At 47.7% G+C, this 20,472-nt stretch overlaps 1 long non-coding RNA gene across 1 annotated transcript in view; it reads right to left on the reverse strand.

Moving 5' to 3' along the window:
- Positions 1-20,472, reverse strand: part of LOC146798106 (uncharacterized) — an 81,831-nt gene that overhangs the window by 48,725 nt on the left and 12,634 nt on the right. Inside the window, exons 2-3 of the long non-coding RNA XR_014969105.1 lie at positions 18,884-19,038; positions 16,868-16,948 (exon numbers count right to left, since the gene is read on the reverse strand). This is a non-coding gene — a long non-coding RNA (uncharacterized LOC146798106). The remainder of the gene's footprint in view (positions 1-16,867; positions 16,949-18,883; positions 19,039-20,472) is intronic.

The following is a 20,472-nucleotide window of genomic DNA, read 5'->3' on the forward strand; positions in this document are numbered from 1 at the left end:
TCTGACCCTGTGCCTCATGGGAACAGTCCAGCCCGTACTGCCAAGCCATGTCTTCCCTGGACCGGAAACAAGCATCCTGGGACCGGTTTCTGGCTAACCAGCCATCATCAGCCAGGCCAGCTTGAATCCAGTGGCAAAGTGAGCAAGGGACCCAGTCTGGGCATACCCTGCCAACCTAGGGCGAACAAAGCAAAACCAAAACTGGACTGTTCCCATTAGGCACAGGGTCAGACTGATTTGCATATGGCCATGTCTGAACTTGGGTGGTGGAGTGAGCTAAAGAATGATGATGGATTAAACCCAGATCAGTTGACTGGGGGTGAGTGTTTGCAATGTTCAACACTCGGTCCATCATCCCCTTTGGTTTTGCTTTGTTCGCCCTAAGTTGGCAGAGTATGCCCAGACGTGGGTCCCTTGCTCACTTTGCCACTGGATTCAAGATAGCCTTGCTGATGAGGGTTATGAACCCGAAACCGGTCCCAGGATGCTTGTTTCCGGTCCAGGGAAGACATGGCTTGGCAGTTCGGGCTGGACTGTTCCCATGAGGCACAGGGTCAGACTGATTTGCATATGGCCATGTCTGAACTGGGGTGGCGGAGTGAGCTAAAGAAAGATGATGGATTAAACCCAGATCAGTTGACTGGGGGTGAGTGTTTGCAATGTTCAACACTCCGTCCATCATCCCCTTTGGTTTTCCTTTGTTCGCCCTAAGTTGGCAGGGTATGCCCAGACGTGGGTTCCTTGCTCACTTTGCCACTGGATTCAAGATAGCCTAGCTGATGAGGGTTATGAACCCGAAACCGGTCTCAGGATGCTTGTTTCCAGTCCAGGGAAGACATGGCTTGGCAGTTCGGGCTGGACTGTTCCCATGAGGCACAGGGTCAGACTGATTTGCATGTGGCCATGTCTAAACTGGGGTGGCGGAGTGAGCTAAAGAATGATGATGGATTAAACCCAGATCAGTTGACTGGGGATGACTGTTTGCAATGTTCAACACTCTGTCCATTATCCCCTTTGGTAATACATGGCCATATTCAATCTGATGCCGAACATCGACTATGAAAGATACATCTTCAACTAAGTATGACTACAAACTGATCAAACATTGGATAAGCTTGTTGAAAGACTTGATGCACTTATCAAACACTGTAAATTCAGTGAATTTAATAATACCAAAGACATATGTTTCAGAATGATCGATGGATGTCTCTTTGATTCCTTTCAGAAGATGCATGCTAAGAGACTCACTCAGTCTAGAGAAAATTCTACTTGGTGCAAGAGCGGAAGAATGAGCAGAATGACAAGCTGCTGACATGGAAGCAGGAATGGTGTGTAACAAATCAGCGCTAACTGTGAAAAGTAAGCATAAGCTCAAAACAGATGCATATGTCGGCATTCTTGAAGAAAACAAGGCTATGCTTCCAATGTGGATTTTTATTTCCCCATGAAGGTAAATGTCCCACCATAGGACAAATTTGCAAGGGCTTTGGGAAAGAGAACCATTCCATAACAGTGTGCTGAGACCAAGAGAAATCATGTGCGTCACAGCAGACAGGAAAGATAGATGCCAGAATGTTCCAAGAGCACTCTAGCCATGCCCACAAAGCAAATAGGCAACATCAGCTACAACAAGTAGAAACTAAGCAAAGTCATTCATCGTCAAATGTGTCATACAAAGGTTCTGCAGTGTCGTTATCAAGCATTTATGAAGAAGACAGATATGCACCGGTGATTTCTACCGAAGGACACAAGTGGAGCTAGCTGCCTGTAAAGAAGATAGAAATCCCAAAACAATTCACCAAAAAAAACGAAGCGGAAAACCTCATTTGGACACTGTCCCAAATTCACATTGAAAGGGAATGGTTACTCAATAACCTTCATTATTGACAATGGTGCGTTGATTAATATCATGCCAGTGTATAAATTTAACAGCCTGTGCCAAGACCCACCCCTTCAGACACAAAGGTATACAATTGGCCACTTCCAAACCATTAGAAGGTCAAGGGTCATTCACAGTGACTATGCAACATAAAATAATGAGTGGAAGCCACCATTTATGTTCTACAAGGAGCTGCGTCGAGTGCATGTTTGCTCAGCTTTACCACCGCTGCTGATATGGAATTGATATCCCTCAATAACAACATCTGTGTGTGCTCAGTTTGAAATTGTGAGCCAGTTCCCGTCGTGTTTCATGGTTTGGGATGACAACAGAACATGAAACCGCAGTTACACATTAACAAGTACATTGGCTCTGTTGCCCAGAGGCACCACAGTATTGCTTTCTATCCACAAGAAGCTATAGAGAAAGACCTTAAAACATTGCTAAAGCATGACATAACTGAACTCTCCACAGGCCCTATGCCATGGGTTTCGCCCATAGCCGTACCAAAAAAGGACAGTAACAGAGCGGTGCACATTTGTGTTGATATGTGCCAGGCAAACAAGGCCATTGAGCAGGAGAGACACCCTGGCCCCCAAATAGCAGACATGATCATGCAATTGAATGAAGCCAAGGTCATTTCCCGTCTTGACTTGAATAGAGCATACCATCAACTCTAGCTAGAAGATTACTAATGGTGCCTTACTAATTTTTCGACTCATGTTGGTTTGTCCAGATACAAGAAACTGAGTTTTGGGGTGTGATCAGATGCTGGGATATTTCAAGATATTTTTCGTCAAGTGATTCAATCTGTCATGCATGCTTTCAATTACAGTGATGACATCAGGGGCAGCTCCTCCATTATGGCTAAGGCGCGTCACACCCTTGCTGAAAGCCAGCAGAGGCCACCAACAAAAATAAAATGATATTAAAACATTTTTATTGGCATTGTACTTGTTGTCCTAAAGGCTCGGCTTGAGAGAGGGGTGGGCCATTTCCTCTGGCACTGCAGCTGCAGCACGAGAGAAGAAGGGGGAGTGGTGGGCACTGTCAAGTGAGCATGACGGTTTGGCCAGCCCACTTAGCCTTTCTCCACCTAACTGCGTTGTACAGCTGGGTGGAGAAACCAACACTGGCTCCCCGTCCAAGTCTGAGCACCGAACCGAGGTGAAGAGACCAATCCTCCACAGGCGGGACCAGGAATCAGGCATGCCGCCGAGTATGGCGGTTGTGCCGGTCCCCCGGAGGCCGGGCGGGGTCGCCGCGCACAGCAGTGATGCAGGCGGCCCCGCCCTCATGCCACACCTGATTGGGCAGTGGGAGGTTGACCCAGAAGCACATGAGGCACTTCCGGGTAATTATGAAGTAATTACGGCAGGGAAGCCGGTTCCAACCGGCTCCCTGGCCAAAGGCTGAATAAAAAAGCTGTGGAGCGGCGGATCGGTCTCTTTCTTCCCTGCTCCATACCTTATATGTCTTTGCCTGCAGGTCGTTGGAGATTTGTCCATGGGACAGGAACATCGTGTGGGAGCTGCAGCCTGCCCTTTACCAGTGTGCCACTTTAAGAGCTCAGAGCCATGCTGTCTGAGTGAATGCTCACCGCCCTGCACGAATGGTGTTGCGGTGGTGGCTCCAGCTGAGTTTGGCTCATGGCACACTGAAGATTCCTAGCTGGTCCCTGCTGAAAACCCAGGAATTTTCAGCTTAAAGTTTTTTTTGTGAGAAGGTAGGTTTTTTGGGCTGCACTGCAGACAATTGTGTGAGAAGTGGGGTGTTTTGATGTTGGTAAAACGAAGCTGATTGTTAAGTGGTCATAAAAGTGGTTTTACCCTTTGTGTAGGGTGAGCAGCTGTGTTATGTTTTTGCTTTTTTAGAAAGGTGTAGTCTTGCTTCTCTTGTTTTCAATTGGTGTTGTTAGTGGGAAGTATTGTCATGTGTGCCGTGGTGCTCTATTTTTAAGGAGTTTTTTAAGCCAAGGGTATAGAAAGTTTTTAGTGTTTGCAAGGCTGTGGGGGCTCTTTTGTATAATGGCCCCTAAGGCAAAGAGGAGCGAACTGCGCTCACGCGTGGACAAGTTTATGGAATGCATGATGCAGAAAATGGAGGACATGGGGCAAGCGTTGGCTGAGCTGAGGAGCAGAGTGGATGGGCAGGAAGGGGCGGAGGACAGGCCCAGACAAACAGGGGTGGCCCATAAGGCGGCATTCCCTCCGGTGCCCAAAAGAGTTAGAGCCAGTGGAGGGGGAGCCATGCTCTGTCATCTACAGGAGTAGGGGGAACAGAAGGGGCTGCATTGGTGATAGCAGAGCCGCCGGCAGCAAGTAATGTGCCTGTTCCATCAACGGTGATTCCACCGGGTACGGAGGGGGATAGTCAACCAGGTACATCTGGTAATGTGCATGTACCATCAACGGTGACTCCGCTGGGTACTGAGGGGGTAGTCAACCAGGTACATCTGGTACCAATTCCCCACCCCTGGCCCCAAGCATCCCTGCGGGAGAGGGCACATTGTGGGGGGCGCCTGGGCAGCCTGATTTGAAAGCCAGTTTGGCAGCAGTGTTACCATGGTTGGAGAAGGCAGATACCTGGACCCCAGCAACAGGTGCAGGGACATTGCGTAGCGAAGAGAGCGCACTTGAGAAAGCTAAAAAAAATGGTGGTGCAGTTTTAGGGGGCCAAGGCAGGAGGGGGGCAGGCGGTGCCAGCAGGGAATGCGGCGACTAGCGGAGCGGAACCTAAGGCGACCAGAGGGGACCCTCTCGCAATAAGCACGCCATTGGATGTGGGGAAGGCGAAAGCACCGGAGGCACCAGCAGCAGGTATGCCTCAAACATTGCCAAACTTAGGTTTGGGCAAGTTGCACTCTTCCAGGGACAGGTTGGGGAGGCATGTTTCACAGTAAGTGAAAGAAAAAATTTGGAAGGGGGAATATGTCAATATGTTTTCCTTGTTGGTAGATAATGCTGAGAAGGAAGAAGCTGAAAAGAACAAGGAGTGGGCACACCCAAGGGAGTGGTCTAGTTGGCTACAAAAGAAGAAGGTGGATGAGATACTTGTCAATTGGTTCAAGGGTTTCTCTAACTATAAGGCAATTATGTCCGAATGTTTCCTGGGTTTGGGTACACAAATGGCATGTTACCAGAATAGGATTGCTTGTGCACATGATGAATATGGTGGTGTGGGATGGAAGGATTATGATAAAGCGTTTAGAAGAGCGAAGGCAACTGACCCTGCACTTAAATGCGACCAAATTGACATGATTCTATGGTTGAGTCACATGAAGTATGTGGCACAAGACAACTCGCATCGACAGTCCTTTTGGTCAGGCCCTCCAGTTAGCTTGGGGAAAGAAAGGGGCATGTTGGGACTTTAACAAGCAGTCATGCACCAGGGCGGCGGCACATTCAAGTTTAAACATGCATGTTCTTTCTACATCCGCACATCACACCCTGAGTCGAAGTGTTTCAAAAAATCAAAGGACAGGGGAGGCAAAAAACAGGATTGAGGGTGTATCCCTCACGAAAGCTCGGTCCCCATCATAACCAGTGCGCTGATCACATGGCTCAATAAGTACAGTTGCCCTAACTCTGCTAGAATTTTATTGGAATGTTTCAGGGACGGTTTCAGAATCCTTGCACCTGGCTACGTGGGGGTGTCACACTGTCACGATCAACTATCTGTGGGGTCCAATAATGGGGTGGCAGCAGCAAAAATAGAAAAAGAATTAAGTTTGGGCAGAATGGCAGGCTCATTTGACATAATACCATTGGAGGGCTTTGTGTGCTCTCCATTGGGAGTGGTTCCCAAGAAAGAATAGGGCGAGTTCCGCTTGATTCACATCCTATCGCCCCCCCCGGGGCCAATCACTGAATGATGCCACAGATGGGGAGCTGTGCATGGTCAGATATGCATCTTTTGATCAAGCAATTGAGATGCTTAGGGGGCTGGGGGCTGGGGCCTGGCACACTCTTGGCAAAATCAGACATTGAATCAGCCTTCCGCCTTTTGCCAGTACATCCACTAGATTTTCACCTGCTGGTTTTCCAGTTCCAAGGGAAATATTACATGGACATATGCATGCGGATGGGGTGTTCTGTTTCTTGCTCATGCTTTGAGACGTTCACTTCCTTTTTGGAATAGGTGTTTGGACAGGTGACGGGGCACCAGTCAGTCCTACATTACCTAGATGATTTCCTTTTCCTAGGAGCACCAGGCTCTCAAGAGTGTTGGTGGGCACTGCAGAAGTTTTGTGCGCTCATGCATGACTTTGGCTTGCCTTTGGAACAAGGTAAAACGGTCGGGCCAACCACAGAAATCAAATTCCTAGGGATAGAATTGGACTCAGTGAATGGGGTCTCACATCTGCCAAAAGAAAAAAATCACAGCGTTCAGGGCAGCATTGCAGCAATGCCTGAGGAAGGAGAAGGCTACGCTGCACCAGCTCCAACAAAGAGTGGAACAGTTACATTTTGCACTAAAGGTCATTCCCATGGCACAGCCATTCTCACGCACCATTGCCCAGGCAATGTCAGGTCTCAAAGAAAAACATCACCATACTAGGTTGTCCAGTGAGGTCAGGCAGGACATGCGGATTCGGATGGCATTTCTTCGTGACTTCAATGGCAAGGTAGTGTGGCTCAGCCCACCCAGGGCCAGCCCGGAGATAGGTCTGATGAATGCAGGTAGCAAAGGATTTGGCGTCATTTTAGGTACAGAATGGGTGGCACAGTGCTGGTCAGCATGGTGGGTGGAATCCGGGCTCACAAGTAACATTGGTTTCTTGAGAGTATTTCCCATCTTAGTGGCATTGTTCATCTGGCCAGTACAGCTGAGGAACTAATCTGTGGTCTTTTGGTCTGACAACATGTCTGTGGTTGAATGCATCAACCATCAATCCGCAAAGTGTAAGATGATCCTGCGATTGTTGAAGGAAATAATATTGCTGTGCATGAGATTGAATCTTCTGTTTAGGGCGAAGCACATCCCAGGTGTATTGAATCATGCTGCTGACATGCTCTCTCGCTTTAAGATGCAGGTGTTCAGGTCCCACCACCCAAAAGCGGCAGAGAACCCGACGCCTTTCCCAGACCAACTTTGACATCATGGTGCCCCCAGTTACCAAACTTCGTGGCAGCTAGCCTAGCACCCAGGACAAGGTGGGCATATGAAGGGGCGGTTGAGGCATATTGCAACTTTTTGGGGGAGGGTACCTGGCAGGATACTGGGGCAGTGTTTTCCTTCTTGAGAGCAATAAAAGATGGGGGGCGCTCTGTGACATCAGGACAACGCTATATAGCAGAAATTTCATTTTTTGCAAAAATGCAGGGCAAGTGCAACCCCATCATTACATTTATAGTAAGAAAGGCGCTGAAAGCGTGGCAGCGCCTGCAAGGTTCCCAGCTGGATTTAAGGCGCCCGATAGGTATTAACATTCTGTCGGCACTGCTAGGTGCACTGAGTCCAGTTTGTAAGTCAGCGGGTGAAGCACTCCTCTTTGAAGCAGCGCTTCAACTGGTGTTCTATGGCGCTTTCAGGGTTGGGAAACTGGTGGCAAAGAATAACAAGCATTGGCATAGCCAATAGGTCTCGCATTTGGGACCTTATACGTTTTTAGCTATGCAATAGTTGATGTATAGCACCATGGATATTGTACTACATAACTAAATACTTATAAGGTCCTAAAAGCGAGACCTATTGGCTATGCCAATGCTTGTTTTTGTATGGCCACCTTCACTATCCTCACTGTGTGCCCACACCGAGCGCATATCTTTTCCCATTATTTATTACTGATGAAATCTTTACACAGTGGTTTGGAATATTTGTGTATATGAACCCAATTCTTGAATAAATGCCATACTTTTCGTGTTTTCCTCGGTTTGCATTTGTGGTGTTTATAATGTACTGAAGGTATTTTATAAATATTCAGTTTTTCTATATTCATTCCCTCATGCACATTATTGATGCCAGATGTTATTACCCCCGTCCATTGGGGTCTGAGGAGGTGCTCCTGTGGCATCTTCTAGTTTTGGAGATTAGTGATGGAGGTGTGGGGTACACCATCTGTGCGAGGATCCTCATGTCCCACCCTGAGGGATGAACCCTCATCCTCTGCCTTGAATGTACCTCGAAGCCTCTCACTTGCTTCAGTAAGACGAGGCTTCATTTTGTGTTCTTGTGTCCTGCTCTTTGCTGTGGTGTTCGGTGCTCAGGGTGGGTGTGGTGCAGTTTCATGCAGGGACTTGTGATCATGTGATTGCACACCTGTTGCACGGATCACACCGCTGTACAGTGTAACCTCAGCTGTACATATGTTCCAGCCGTTCAGCTACTTGTGAAAAAACCTTCTTCTGGTAATGGTGGGACACCGCCCACCTGATGCAAGTACTGTCCAATGCAGGTATTACTGAAAAGTAAAGTGCAAAATCAATCTTCAACAGTATCTAGCATTATTTATTACGATTTCTTTCAAATATAGTAGGTGTATTTCAGACACGGTGGATGTGAGGCTGTGGTTCAACACCTGTGTCCCGGAATAGTTGCTTGCTTCAGATTGCACAGAACGTGACAAGAGCACACTGTGCGTCAGTCATATGATAGGTTTGTCCCTCGTGGTGAATGCGATGCTTCCCGAATCTTGCACAGCTGGTGAGATTACTCAAGATCACACAGCGCGTTAGGAACGTGAAACCAGATTTGTAGTTCACTGCTGAAAGGCCACCTGTGTGGTGACCCCCTGGGTAATGACGTGACAGCGGACGTTAAAGCCGAACAGTTTGTGATAGATGGTGAACCCGGCTACGAGCGGAAATGCATAAGGTGAAAAACAGAAAAGAGTTTTGAAAGTCACCGAATTAAAGAACCTGCGTAGGAAAGAAAATTCAAGATATTGGAAGTTTATAGTCCGCCTTCAGTGGGGAAGGCGCGTGCTTGGAGTGGGTCCTGCAAGCAGGTTTAAGGGCATCGCTGTGTGGTTCTTTAGTTCCATGTGTTGAGACGGTCTGCCTCTCCTTGGGATTGTCTATCCGAAAATAAAATTGAATAAATATTGTTTGCGATGAGTTGGGCTTGTAGGATTTCTCTTGTAGCGGTCCATATAGAAATCCTGAAAGCAACAGTTTTAGCTACCTCTCGTGAGCGCTTTATCCCATTACTGTCTTTAACTTCTAGTATGAAGCTTTTTGCCTGTCACGCTCTGAGGAAGTTGGCCAGGAGTGTTTTGTTTGTTACTAAAACGCAAAGGGAGGGGGTGGCAAATGGTGAGCACTTTCGCAGCCGCTTTGATGTTCTCAGTGGCCGCGCGGCTCACTGAGAACATCAAAGCGGCCGCGAATGTGAATCGGCAGGCTGACAAATGGTGCACGCGCCCGGTGCACATGCACTGTATTTGGAGGCCTGAAAAGCACTAGTTTGCACATCCAAATCCCCCGTTTACTAAAGCTCTCGCCAGAGTAGCGCTAAAGCGCTGGCTCAGGCGAGACCTAAAAAGGATTGGCAGGGGGGACTACAGTCACGTAACAGTGCAAAGAGAATCCCTATTCATATCCATTCCCAAGTCTAAGACCGATCAGAAGGGTAGAGGGGACAGAGTGGTGTTACAAAGGGCAGAGGGGAGCATTTGCTGCCCCATCGTCAATCTGGAGGCGTTCCTCGAACACAAGCCACGGGGCCCGTGGTCCGTTATTAATGCATGAAGATGGGACCCACTCACTACATTGCAATTCAGGAGGGTCATGGGTGCAGCCATCAAGATGGCCGGTTTAGACCCAGTCAGTTTTGGGACTCACTCCTTCAGAATAGGGGCCGCCACCGAGGAAACGGCCAGAGGTTTTTCCGGGAGCGATGTGCAGAGGATTGGTAGGTGGTCCCCAGACTGTAACCAGTGCGATGTGTGGCTGCATATGCTATAAAGTTGGTTTCATGTCACTCCCATTTATTTTCGCCTGCTTGTTTGACTTGCAGTTTCCACATCCTGTTCCGCAGAGGGGAAGCTTGCACCAGTTCATCGCTTATCGACTCCTGTTGCGCCCCAGGTACCCGCCTGGGAGCACAAGGAAATGGACGTGTGGATTATTGGGCACTCATATGTAAGCAGGTTGAAACAATTTTTATTTTCAGGCAATTACGCACACAGAACATGTCAGGCCAGCTTCAATGTGTCTTTTAACGGACAGGGAGGCCTACGCTTTGGCCAGCTCAGGAAAATGATGGTAAGCTTGCTAGAAAGGACGCGGGTACCCCCTGCAGTGGTCATCTTGCATTTAGAGGGTAATGACCTGGTGCATTTGGGCGGGAAAGGTGTAGTGGAAGCCCTGATTACAGAGGTGGGGTGGCTGGCAAAGAGATGCCCGCAAGCAGTTCTGGCTTTGTCACACATGGTTCCCAGATTTCAGTGGAGAGGGGGGGTCTGTGTGGGCCCTGAATCATTTAGTGAAACAGATCAAAAATCGTATTGACAAGCTATTCCGATCCCCGAAGCTTCAGTCAATCGCACATGGGTGCATCCAGGGGGAGTCATTTTTCCTACAGGATGGCGTGCACCTCTCTACGAGCGGTAACTAGTTGTTCATGGATAATTTGCTTGCCTGGCTAGTAGGAATGCGTAGCAAAGCATGACCTTCTGGAGGTGGGGGGGGGGCAGATAGTTGGGCAACTATGCTGGCCTGTGGCGGTAAGGTCATGATTGGTGGACATAGCTTACGGTCCTTAGCAGGCATCGCCATTGTCAAATGGGGACACCTGAGGGGGGGACAGATGGTCTCTCAGGGAACTCCAGGAGCAGTTACAGCCGGTAGGCTGGAAGGGTGCGGGGGAGGGGAAGTTCCGCTTCCGGTAGGCTTTTGGTCAACACCCGCACACGTGCAAGGGCACAAGTAAGCTGGGCATAACTGCATGGCCTCTTATGGGGATATTTTTGAAGGCGTAGTGGGTGCCCGGGGTGAGATAACATTCTGGCGAACTGGGCCTCCTGCGCAACGAACTCGGCCTCCTGCACAAGGGCACTGCGGTAGGAGGGTGGGACCTAGCTTGATCTTGATCTTGGACCAGTCATTGACCTTGCTGTAGGCTCAAAAAGGGATATGCAGAAAGGATGTTGCTGATCACTTAGCTTACGATAGGAATGGCTATGTATTAGAAACATGTTAAGGAGAGCCAAATGACCCACTGTACATTTTCTTTTTTGCAGATTTATATAGCGCGAACTCGACCCGAAGGTATTGGAGCGCTTTACATGAGCAAACCAATGCAATGGACCGGACTTTCTGCGTATTGTACAAATGGTGTAAATATTGAGATCAATGTTTTGTTTATTGTTGTGAAATAAAATACGGCCAGGGTTTACGACCCTTAATCCAAGCTGGTGTGTTGTCTACCTTGTTGCCTTGGGGTAAGAGGGCGGTAGATCTGACTGCTCTATCAGAGTTTTTTTAAGTAAAAGAGTGTCTTGTTTGATTAAGGGAGGGGGACTTGGCAATACCTGGCCATACAGTGCTGCTCACATGCTGGGAATAGCAATTCCAGCATGTGAGCAGCGCTGGGATTGGGAGCTGGGAGTGGTGTGCAGCAGTTCCTGGATGTCCGTGATGCGAGGATCGGGAGGAAGAAGGCAGCCGTTAATTTTAATATTTATTCGTTTTTTCCTTTACTTTGCATCTCCCCACTCCCCCCCCCACCACTTCACAATACCAGCAACCACAACTGGCTATGTTAATGCTGGTTAGCAGATATGTGTTTATTATTATTAGTAGTATTGCAAGGTGGGCACGTCGCCAGTATGGCGGTCGCGTCGGGCCGCCGCACCTGGGGGAGGCAGGGCGCACCATGCACAAAAGTGACGTGGCGCCCTGCCTCCCCTGATCCCCACACACAATTGGCTGTCCGGGCATGAACCGGAAGCACTTACAAGTGCTTCCGGTTCACGCGTCCAGCCAACGTCGGGCAGGCCAGTCAGAACCGGCTTGCCTGACCCTGTGAGTTAAAAAGGCTGGGGAGCATAGAGGACGGTCTCTTTTTCGCCGCTCCCCAGCCGACAGGTCGTGTGTCGGGGTCAGCGCCTCAGTCGGAGGTCCCAACGCTTCTTTTTCTTGCTTTATCTCCGCTGCAGGGTTTGGGGAGCTGATCATCAGAGAGTCCACAAGGATTTCTTGCCGGCAGGGAGCAGCTGGGGGCATGGGTGACCGGGCAATTTCTCACTTTTTCTCCACTACAGGGACTACTCAGTGGGCCGCAGGGGTCACCCAGGGGAGCGCGTCAAGGTTTTTTGCCAGCCTGAGAGCGCTCAGCAACCGGAGCGCGGGGGAGTGCTCCGCTTCCGTTTTCTTTGCCCCAGGGTAATCGAAGAGGACGCTCTGAGGTTTTGCTTGCCGGCGGGGTGCGCCGCTTCCTTTTCCTTTGCCTGCGATTGTTTTAGGGAGTGTTTTTGGGGGCAATACATTGCTGTGTGTGCCCCGGTAGTTTTTGCAGAGCAATTTGGCTTTCTTTTTCTACCCATTGCAGGGACTGCAGGGCGTTCGGCAGGAAGTGTTGTGCACACCTAAAGAGCAGGAGCCTTTGGGTTTGGTCTACCCACCGCAGGGACTGGTGGATGTGGCAACAGGAGCTGGAGGAAGAAGATCCTTTGTAGTCTTCCAAGATTTTGTGGGAGCTCGGAACACAAGGAATTCTTTTGCCTAGAGGCAGTACTGGCAGGCCTGCACTTTCATCGCTACCAGGAGCCACGCGGGTTGGAGAATACTCACCCGACCCACTATACTACCTGGTGGGCGTGGCTCTGGTGGCATGGGCGCTGGGGCCGGCCAGGGGGCTGCTTGGGTGTGTACCATTGTGGGAATGGTGTTTTTGAGGGTGTGGTTGTGTGCCCTAATTAACGGGTTACTCCATTGAGTGGCACTGTGAATTGAAGGACCCTGGTTCCAGTAGCTAGTTTACTGTGCTATTGTGGTTTCAGTGTATTGGGGTGGATATACAAAATGGCCCCTAAGGTGAAGTGGAACGAACAGCGTTCACGCATGGATAATTTTTTATGGAGACGATGATGCATAAAATGGGGGCAATGGAGTCCATGGTGAAGAAAGTTGATGATATGGGGCAGATTTTAGCCGCTTTAAAGGAGAAGGTGAATGGACAGGAGTGGGCAGAGGATAGGCCCCGGCGGACTGGGGTAGCCCCTAAGGCAGCTTTTCCCCCAGTGCCTAAGCGGATTAGACCTAGGAAAGGCGGGGCACCTCTACCTAACGAAGGGGATGGGACAGAAGGGGCCACAGCGCCAGCCCCTGAGGGGGTGGCGCCTCAGTCTGTGGAGCCCGTACCAGTCCCACATGGCACCGGTGGTCAGCCTAATGCGGGTATTGCGGGAGATCGGCCTAGCGATGAGGGGCAGGAGCTCTGGCGTGGGGTCAGCCAAGTACACTGTGTGCCCCTTTCCCCACTGATGGGCAGCTGGGAGTGACGGGGGCACCCCACAGGCCCTGCTGGTCCGTATGACCAGGGGCCCATCCAGGAGCACGCTTGTTCAGCCCGATTTGGTATCTAGTCTAGCAGCAGTACTTCCTTGGCTGGAAAAAGTGAGCAACTGGTCCCTGGCAGCAGGGGTGTCGGGTAGTGTGGAGGATGCATTGGAAAAGGCCAGACAGATAATGGCACAGTTAGATGAGGTTAAGCCCGGAGGTGGGCTAGCTGTACCAGCAGCGGGCACGACGGTGGCGAGTACAGGGCCAATCGGGAGCGGCGGAGTCCCACCCACAGTCACCACGCCAGCAGATGCAGGAGCAACGAAGCCAGCAGCGACAGCACCAACAGGTATGCCACAAACCTTGTTACAGAAAGCTGCTCCTAGTGAAGTGTGACCCTACTACAGTTATAAAACCATTGTGAGTTGGGACATCTCACAAAAAGTAACGGACTGGTCTCACACACCACCTGGTGTCATGCTTCATCATCGGCCAGTCCTCGCCCTCCAAAACCTTCGTTTGATGGAGGGCGGGCATACACCTGGAGACAGGGATGCACTTCTAAACTAAAAAGTGGGGGCCCGTGAAATGGAAAGTGAAGTTAAAAATCATTATAGTTACCAGAAAGTACATTTTAATGTGGCCAATAACTATATAATACTAAAAACAGAGGACGGTGAGTGGGGTGTTTAGTGTCCCCTAACCGTCTCGTGAAAGGTCAACATGTTTCTGCCATGTATGCCCGAGCGGGTCCAGGGCATTCATCAGGACCTAAGTTTGAACTGGGGGCTCCGTTCTTACCAACAAGTAGCAAGAAAGTACCACTGTGCGGGTGTGGCGAGGGCCGCACTCTGCTTCCTAAATGGCTTCCGAACGTCAAGCCTATAGGGAGATATAGGAAAGAGTGAACAAACAAATATATATAAACCTGTAGAACTGGGTCAAAAGAAACATTAAATTACATGACATAATGAAAAGAAACAGCGCATGCGTAAGTTCCTTAAGGTGAGTGACTATTCACATGACTTGTGCCACTCTATGTGTGTACACAAACAGATCGAGAGTATTGAAGCTCTCATGGGTCTTACCCTAGTTGAAACAACTACTTGCCACATGGGGGTGGGGAGGGGAAACTCCTGTTCATTCTGGAGGGAGAGAAGGTAAACCAAAGTTTCCATAAAACGATGTGTGGGAGATGAGTTTCCACATGCGTGTATAGCACCCGCTCATTCACACAGTAACAAACCGGAAGGGTCCAGTTACAGCATTCACTGCATTCATACTCTTACTGTCTCAGGAAAAGAAACCCACGTTCATCCTATGGTGTTGCTCCCGGTCCTCCCGAATGTTGGAATGTGGCCGCGGGGTCGGTGTTTTTGTAGTGTGCTCGTGGCTTAATTAGAAACAGCGCTGGGTAGTTGAGGCTGAAAAGTGGCTCCTGGTGTGTGGTTTCCGGTGTCCCGAGTGGACGTGAGAAGGATGCGTGCGACGGGGTGCCTGGTTTAGTCATGGCTGCAGCGCGGGGCCAATGGTTTTCCTCAAAGGTGGTGCATGCCCAAATAAGGGGAACGAATCGCTGGACACTCCCGTGAGGTTGATGTCACGTGTGAGCGAGGTGAAAGAGCGCGTCCGGGGTCGCCTAGGTAACGCGGGGGTGCCGCGGTGAGAGGGTTCTGATTCGTTAACAGAGAACCAGTGAGAAGTGATCGCCTAATGTTGTTATGGGCGTGGAAATAGAGATTCAGGGAGAGAGCGCGTCTGGGGTCACCCTGGTTATGCGGGGGTGCCGCGGTGAAATAGTAATGATTCGCTTCCAGGGAACCAGTATGGAGTAATCGCCTAATGTTGGTAGGGCGCAGTAAACCATGCGCGGAGGTGCGTATGTCAGAATCAAGGTACGCGGGTGATGTCCCAATTGCGGAGGGGGTGCTGGCCCAAGTAGCGATCACCTTAGTTTGAAATGGGCGTAGTGAAGCGAGCGGGCAGTCTTAAAGTGCCAAGGGGCCGCAGATATCGCCAGATTGCAGAGAGGGTCCTGGCTCACGTAGCCGGCGCGGGGGTATAAGAAGAGTGTAAAGAACAGGATGAGTAATGTGGGCAGTCTTTCAGTGCCATGAGGGCGCGGATGTTTCTAATTAAGCCACGAGCACACTACAAAAACACCGACCCCGTGGCCTCATTCCAACATTCGGGAGGACCGGGAGCAACACCATAGGATGAACGTTGGATTCTTTTCCTGAGACAGTAAGAGTATGAATGCAGTGAATGCTGTAACTGGACCCTTCCGGTTCGTTACTGTGTGAATGAGCGTGTGCTATACACGCATTTGGAAACTCATCTCCCACACATCGTTTGATGGAAACTTTGGTTTACCTTCTCTCCCTCCAGAATGAACAGGAGTTTCCCCTCCCCAACCCCCATGTGGCAGGTAGTTGTTTCAACTAGGGTAAGACCCATGAGAGCTTCAATACTCTCGATCTGTTTGTGTACACACATAGAGTGGCACAAGTCACGTGAATAGTCACTCACCTTAAGGAACTTACGCATGCGCTGTTTCTTTTCATTATGTCATGTAATGTAATATTTCTTTTGACCCGGTTCTACAGGTTTATATATATTTGTTTGTTCACTCTTTCCTATATCTCCCTATAGGCCTGACGTTCGGAAGCCATTTAGGAAGCGGAGTGCGGCCCACGCCACACCCGCACAGTGGTACTTTCTTGCTACTTGTTGGTAAGAACGGAGGCCCCAGTTCAAACTTAGGTCCTGATGAATGCCCTGGACCCGCTCGGGCCTACATGGCAGAAACATGTTGACCTTTCACGAGACGGTTAGGGGACACTAAACACCCCACTCACCGTCCTCTGTTTTTAGTATCATATAGTTATTGGCCACATTAAAATTTACTTTCTGGTAACTATAATGATTTTTAACTTCACTTTCCATTTCACGGGCCCCCACTCTTTAGTTTAGAAGTGCATCCCTGTCTCCAGGTGTATGCCCGCCCTCCATCAAACGAAGGTTTTGGAGGGCGAGGACTGGCCGATGATGAAGCATGACACCAGGTGGTGTGTGAGACCAGTCCGTTACTTTTTGTGAGATGTCCCAACTCACAATGGTTTTATAAATGTAGTAGGGTCACCAGTGGCGGCTGGTGGAATTTTAAACTGGTGGGGCGTATTTCAAAATGCATGAACGTACGGGAGCGAGCGAGCGTAGCGAGCGAGCCTGACGGCAATAAAGGGGGGTTCGAGGGGGTTCTCCCCCCGTGAAGCAATTTTTTAAAAATTGGCATTTTTTGGTGCAATTTTCAGCACTATTTATGTGATAAATGGACTGAAAAATCAGTTCTTCTAGGCATTCATAAAAGAAAACTCATACATAATTTCAGAGAATTTCTGTGTTGCCAAGCAAGTCTGACTTCTGAAGATGGCTAGGGGTACTAAGCAAAACCGCTTTGTCTCTACCCATTCCAATAGAAAACACCTAACATAGGTGCATAAACATCCGCAAAGAAACACACTTGTAATTTTGTTCCTACCCGAAATGAAGGCTGGCCACTTCCTTTTCTGCATCAGCTATTCAATGTTGATTGCCCAGTAATCTTCATGACATTAAATAGCTACAAGTATAAGAAATATCCATCCGAAACAAACATTTAATTCTTAGGAAGTCAGCAAAAGCTTTGCATTTTTGAGCGAGGCAATTTTGCAAAATGAAGTAAATATTGTACTTAAAATAGTTCATATAGCGCTCTGAGGCCCTTGGGTCCATCAGTATTTTAGAAAACCACTAAATAAAAATGAGTTATGAAATGAGTGTAATATGCATTGCTTAAAATATAAGAAATATCCATCAACAATCTTTAATTTATTTTAGAAAGAAACAACACAAACTTTATATGTATAAGCAGGCTTGGTAAAAACGTTTTACTTTATTTTTAAATACTTTGCATGCCACTCTCAGTCCCTTGTGCCTGTCAGTACAGTAGAAAATGGCTACATAAAAATAAAATATGAAAATAAATAAATGTATATTTTAAGAAATATCCCTTCAAAACCAATATGATATTTGTAAACACAAACACAATTATTTTAAATAATACTATATAAATTCTTTGCATGCCACACTCAGGTCCTTGTGCTCTTCAGCCAGCACAGCAGAAAAAATTGAATTAAAAGAAATTATGAAAATAAATAAATGTACATTTTAAGAACTTTCAAAACCAATATGATATTTTTAAACAATTAAAAAAATAATAATAATATTTAAATACTTTGCATGTCAATCACAGGTAGAAGGGTTCTTGTCCCTGTTAGTACAGTAGAAAACAGTTAAATAAAAATAAATTACGAAAATAACTAAATGTTGTACATATAAAGACATATACCCTCAAAACCAACATATTTTTAGACACTAACAACAAAAATATTTTAAAAAATAATAAAATATGAAAACAAATATCTATAAATTCACAGATACATAAAAACACATATATAAACACATATCAACTGTACAGGAGTTTTATGAATATTAAATGGAATGAGTACATGTCCAACAGTACTTCCTAATGTTATCAAACAAAACAAACCGAGCTATAAACACCTGAAACTATGATTACACATCAGATTAATATTTTCTATTTATATAGAAAGCAGGCGTAAGACGTGACGCACCATGTTAGGGATAGGGCAGGTTGGAACAGTGCTGGAGTTGCGTCACGCTTGCGACACAACTTCAGCACTGCGCCAACCTTACGCCAGCAGATGCGTCACGCATCTGCTTGTCTTTGCGCCATGATGCACCACATTGCAAATGCGGCGCATCTGCAATAGCGCATGGGCAAACTTGCGTGACGCATCTTCCCTGGCGCATCCCTGCTGATTTGCAGGGATGCGCCAGGAAACGTAAATCTGCCCCATGGTACGGAAAAAGTAGACTGAAAAACATTGGTGTGAAAAACATTGTTGACTGAAAAAATAGAATGAAAATAAGTAGTGGCTTTCATGCATTATACAAGAAACATAAGTGTACTGGTAGCAGGGCTAAGGGCCATCCTCCCAAAGTAGACAGGAGCATCTAAAATAAGGGTCAGGAGACTAGCAATGAATTGTAATGATTCAGGTCAAGTTAGCGTTAATGGATAATTACGGGATTTTAGGGTAGCACTAAGGAGTAGTTCAGGGCTATTATGAATCAGGGTAGCATTAAAGAGTAGTCCATTTATTATGCATCAAGAAACGACAGAATGTATGGGCAGTTTGGGGTTTAATATCTTTAGGGACGGTAAGCATTAAGGGATAGTAAGGGATTATTAGGCTAGTTAGATAAATGAAAGAGAGCATACAATAATAAAAGATTTAAAAATCAACATTTTTGAACTTCTCATAGTTAATCATGAAAAAACACAAAATTATCCCCTTAAAATTCAACCTCATACTCTCTGCACTGTTTTGCTAGGATAAACCAACAGGCCTCCACACCTAAAGACCACACACTTGGCACCCATACATAGCTGAATGTGGACCTTTGCGGGAAATACAAAAGCATGTCCTACCTTCTGGCCTGAGGTCTAGGACCAGGAAGCTGAGTTTCGATTAAGGTTCTGTCGCCGCAGGGCCGGAGCCACCACGTGTCTTCTTTCGATATCTCGCAGTACCGATCTTGAATGTGATTATATTACGATCAGTCTTAACTCCAATTTCTCATGTGCTAAAAGAATTAAAACAAGAATTATTACCAACAATTACTGCACTGTATTCATGTAATGTTTCTAGCAAATGTGCTACCTGTACAATACTCTTTTACACAAAACAAATAAACACAAACATTTAAGATAATAAATTCAGGTGGTTTTAATAGAATGTGCATGAGTGCAAGTGAGATCCTGGGTCTCTGCAAGCATTGTGATTTGTGTAATTTTGTGTAAAGTTGCTGGTTTCTGCAAAGAAGTGCATACACGTTTAAACGAATATATGTGAAACAATGTGTGTGTATGTTTTAGTATGTGTGCATTGCAGTGAGTGCCTGTGGTGCTGTGCATGAACTCTAGAATCCTGTTGGTTTAGTGAGCAGAGTCATGGGAACACCTCATGTGACTCTACTGTGGCTGAACCCTAGCCCTGCCTGCCTCTGTGCCTCTTACCAACATTGGCTCCATGTGTGAGGCCTTCCAACACAGCAGGATGGGGCCATAGACCTGACTGTGCTCCTTCGGCCATGCTGGTACCCAACTCAACTTCCCGCCCCGTGGACTCCGTGTGCGAGACCGCAGACAGCCAGAGCAGCGACTCCAAGCCCCAGGTACTCTCTCGAGGGCCCACGGCCTGACTTCAACCCCCATTGCATTGAAGACCTTTCCGAGGCGGAGGTGACCAGTGGACTCATTTGAGGATACTATGTTACTATGACTCCCTCAAAGGGAGCACCTGCATCTTTGCTTTGTGATGGCCCTGGAGAATGAGCAATTAACTTTACTACTGGCATAATTCTTAATACACTTATTAGACTGTTGTCCTTTAGGCTTAGCTTTAATTAGATAAAGATGGCCTCTTTTTCTACAACTGGTGTGAAGTTTTTTTGTGGTGTCTTTTACTGTGTTACTTTACTATGTGTTGCACTAATACTTTACACATTGCCTCTTTGATAAGCCTGCCTGCTCTTCGCCAAGCTACCAGATGATGACCAGAGGTAATCTTACATGTGTATCTGAATTAATCTGACTATAATGGTGGGTTATTGCTGGATTAGGTGTATACCCTAGCCAACCAAAATCCCCATTTGTAAGAGGTACACATTCAGCAGCGTCTCCAGGTTGTCTGCTTTCATTCCAAGCAGCAACGTGCAAAGGGGGTGGGGGGGCTTATCAGATTCTATCAGGCCAAATTTAAAGGGCCATTGGCATTCTTTTGTTCCAGGGAGCTATCTAGAGCTTCACACCTAGATGCAAATGCCTCGACCGAGGCGAAGCAGCTGCCCTTATCCTCCTGGACCTCTCAGCCTCCTTCAACACCGTTTCCCACCAAACCCTCTGAGCAAGACTCCACGTCGCTGGCATCCGCGATAAAGCCCTGGATGGATCAACTCCTTCACCGGCCGAACATAGAGAGTCAGACTTCCACCATTAAACTCAAAACCCACTGAGAT

The sequence above is a fragment of the Triturus cristatus genome, chromosome 9, assembly GCF_964204655.1.
Source record: "Triturus cristatus chromosome 9, aTriCri1.1, whole genome shotgun sequence".
Taxonomy (NCBI): domain Eukaryota; kingdom Metazoa; phylum Chordata; class Amphibia; order Caudata; family Salamandridae; genus Triturus; species Triturus cristatus.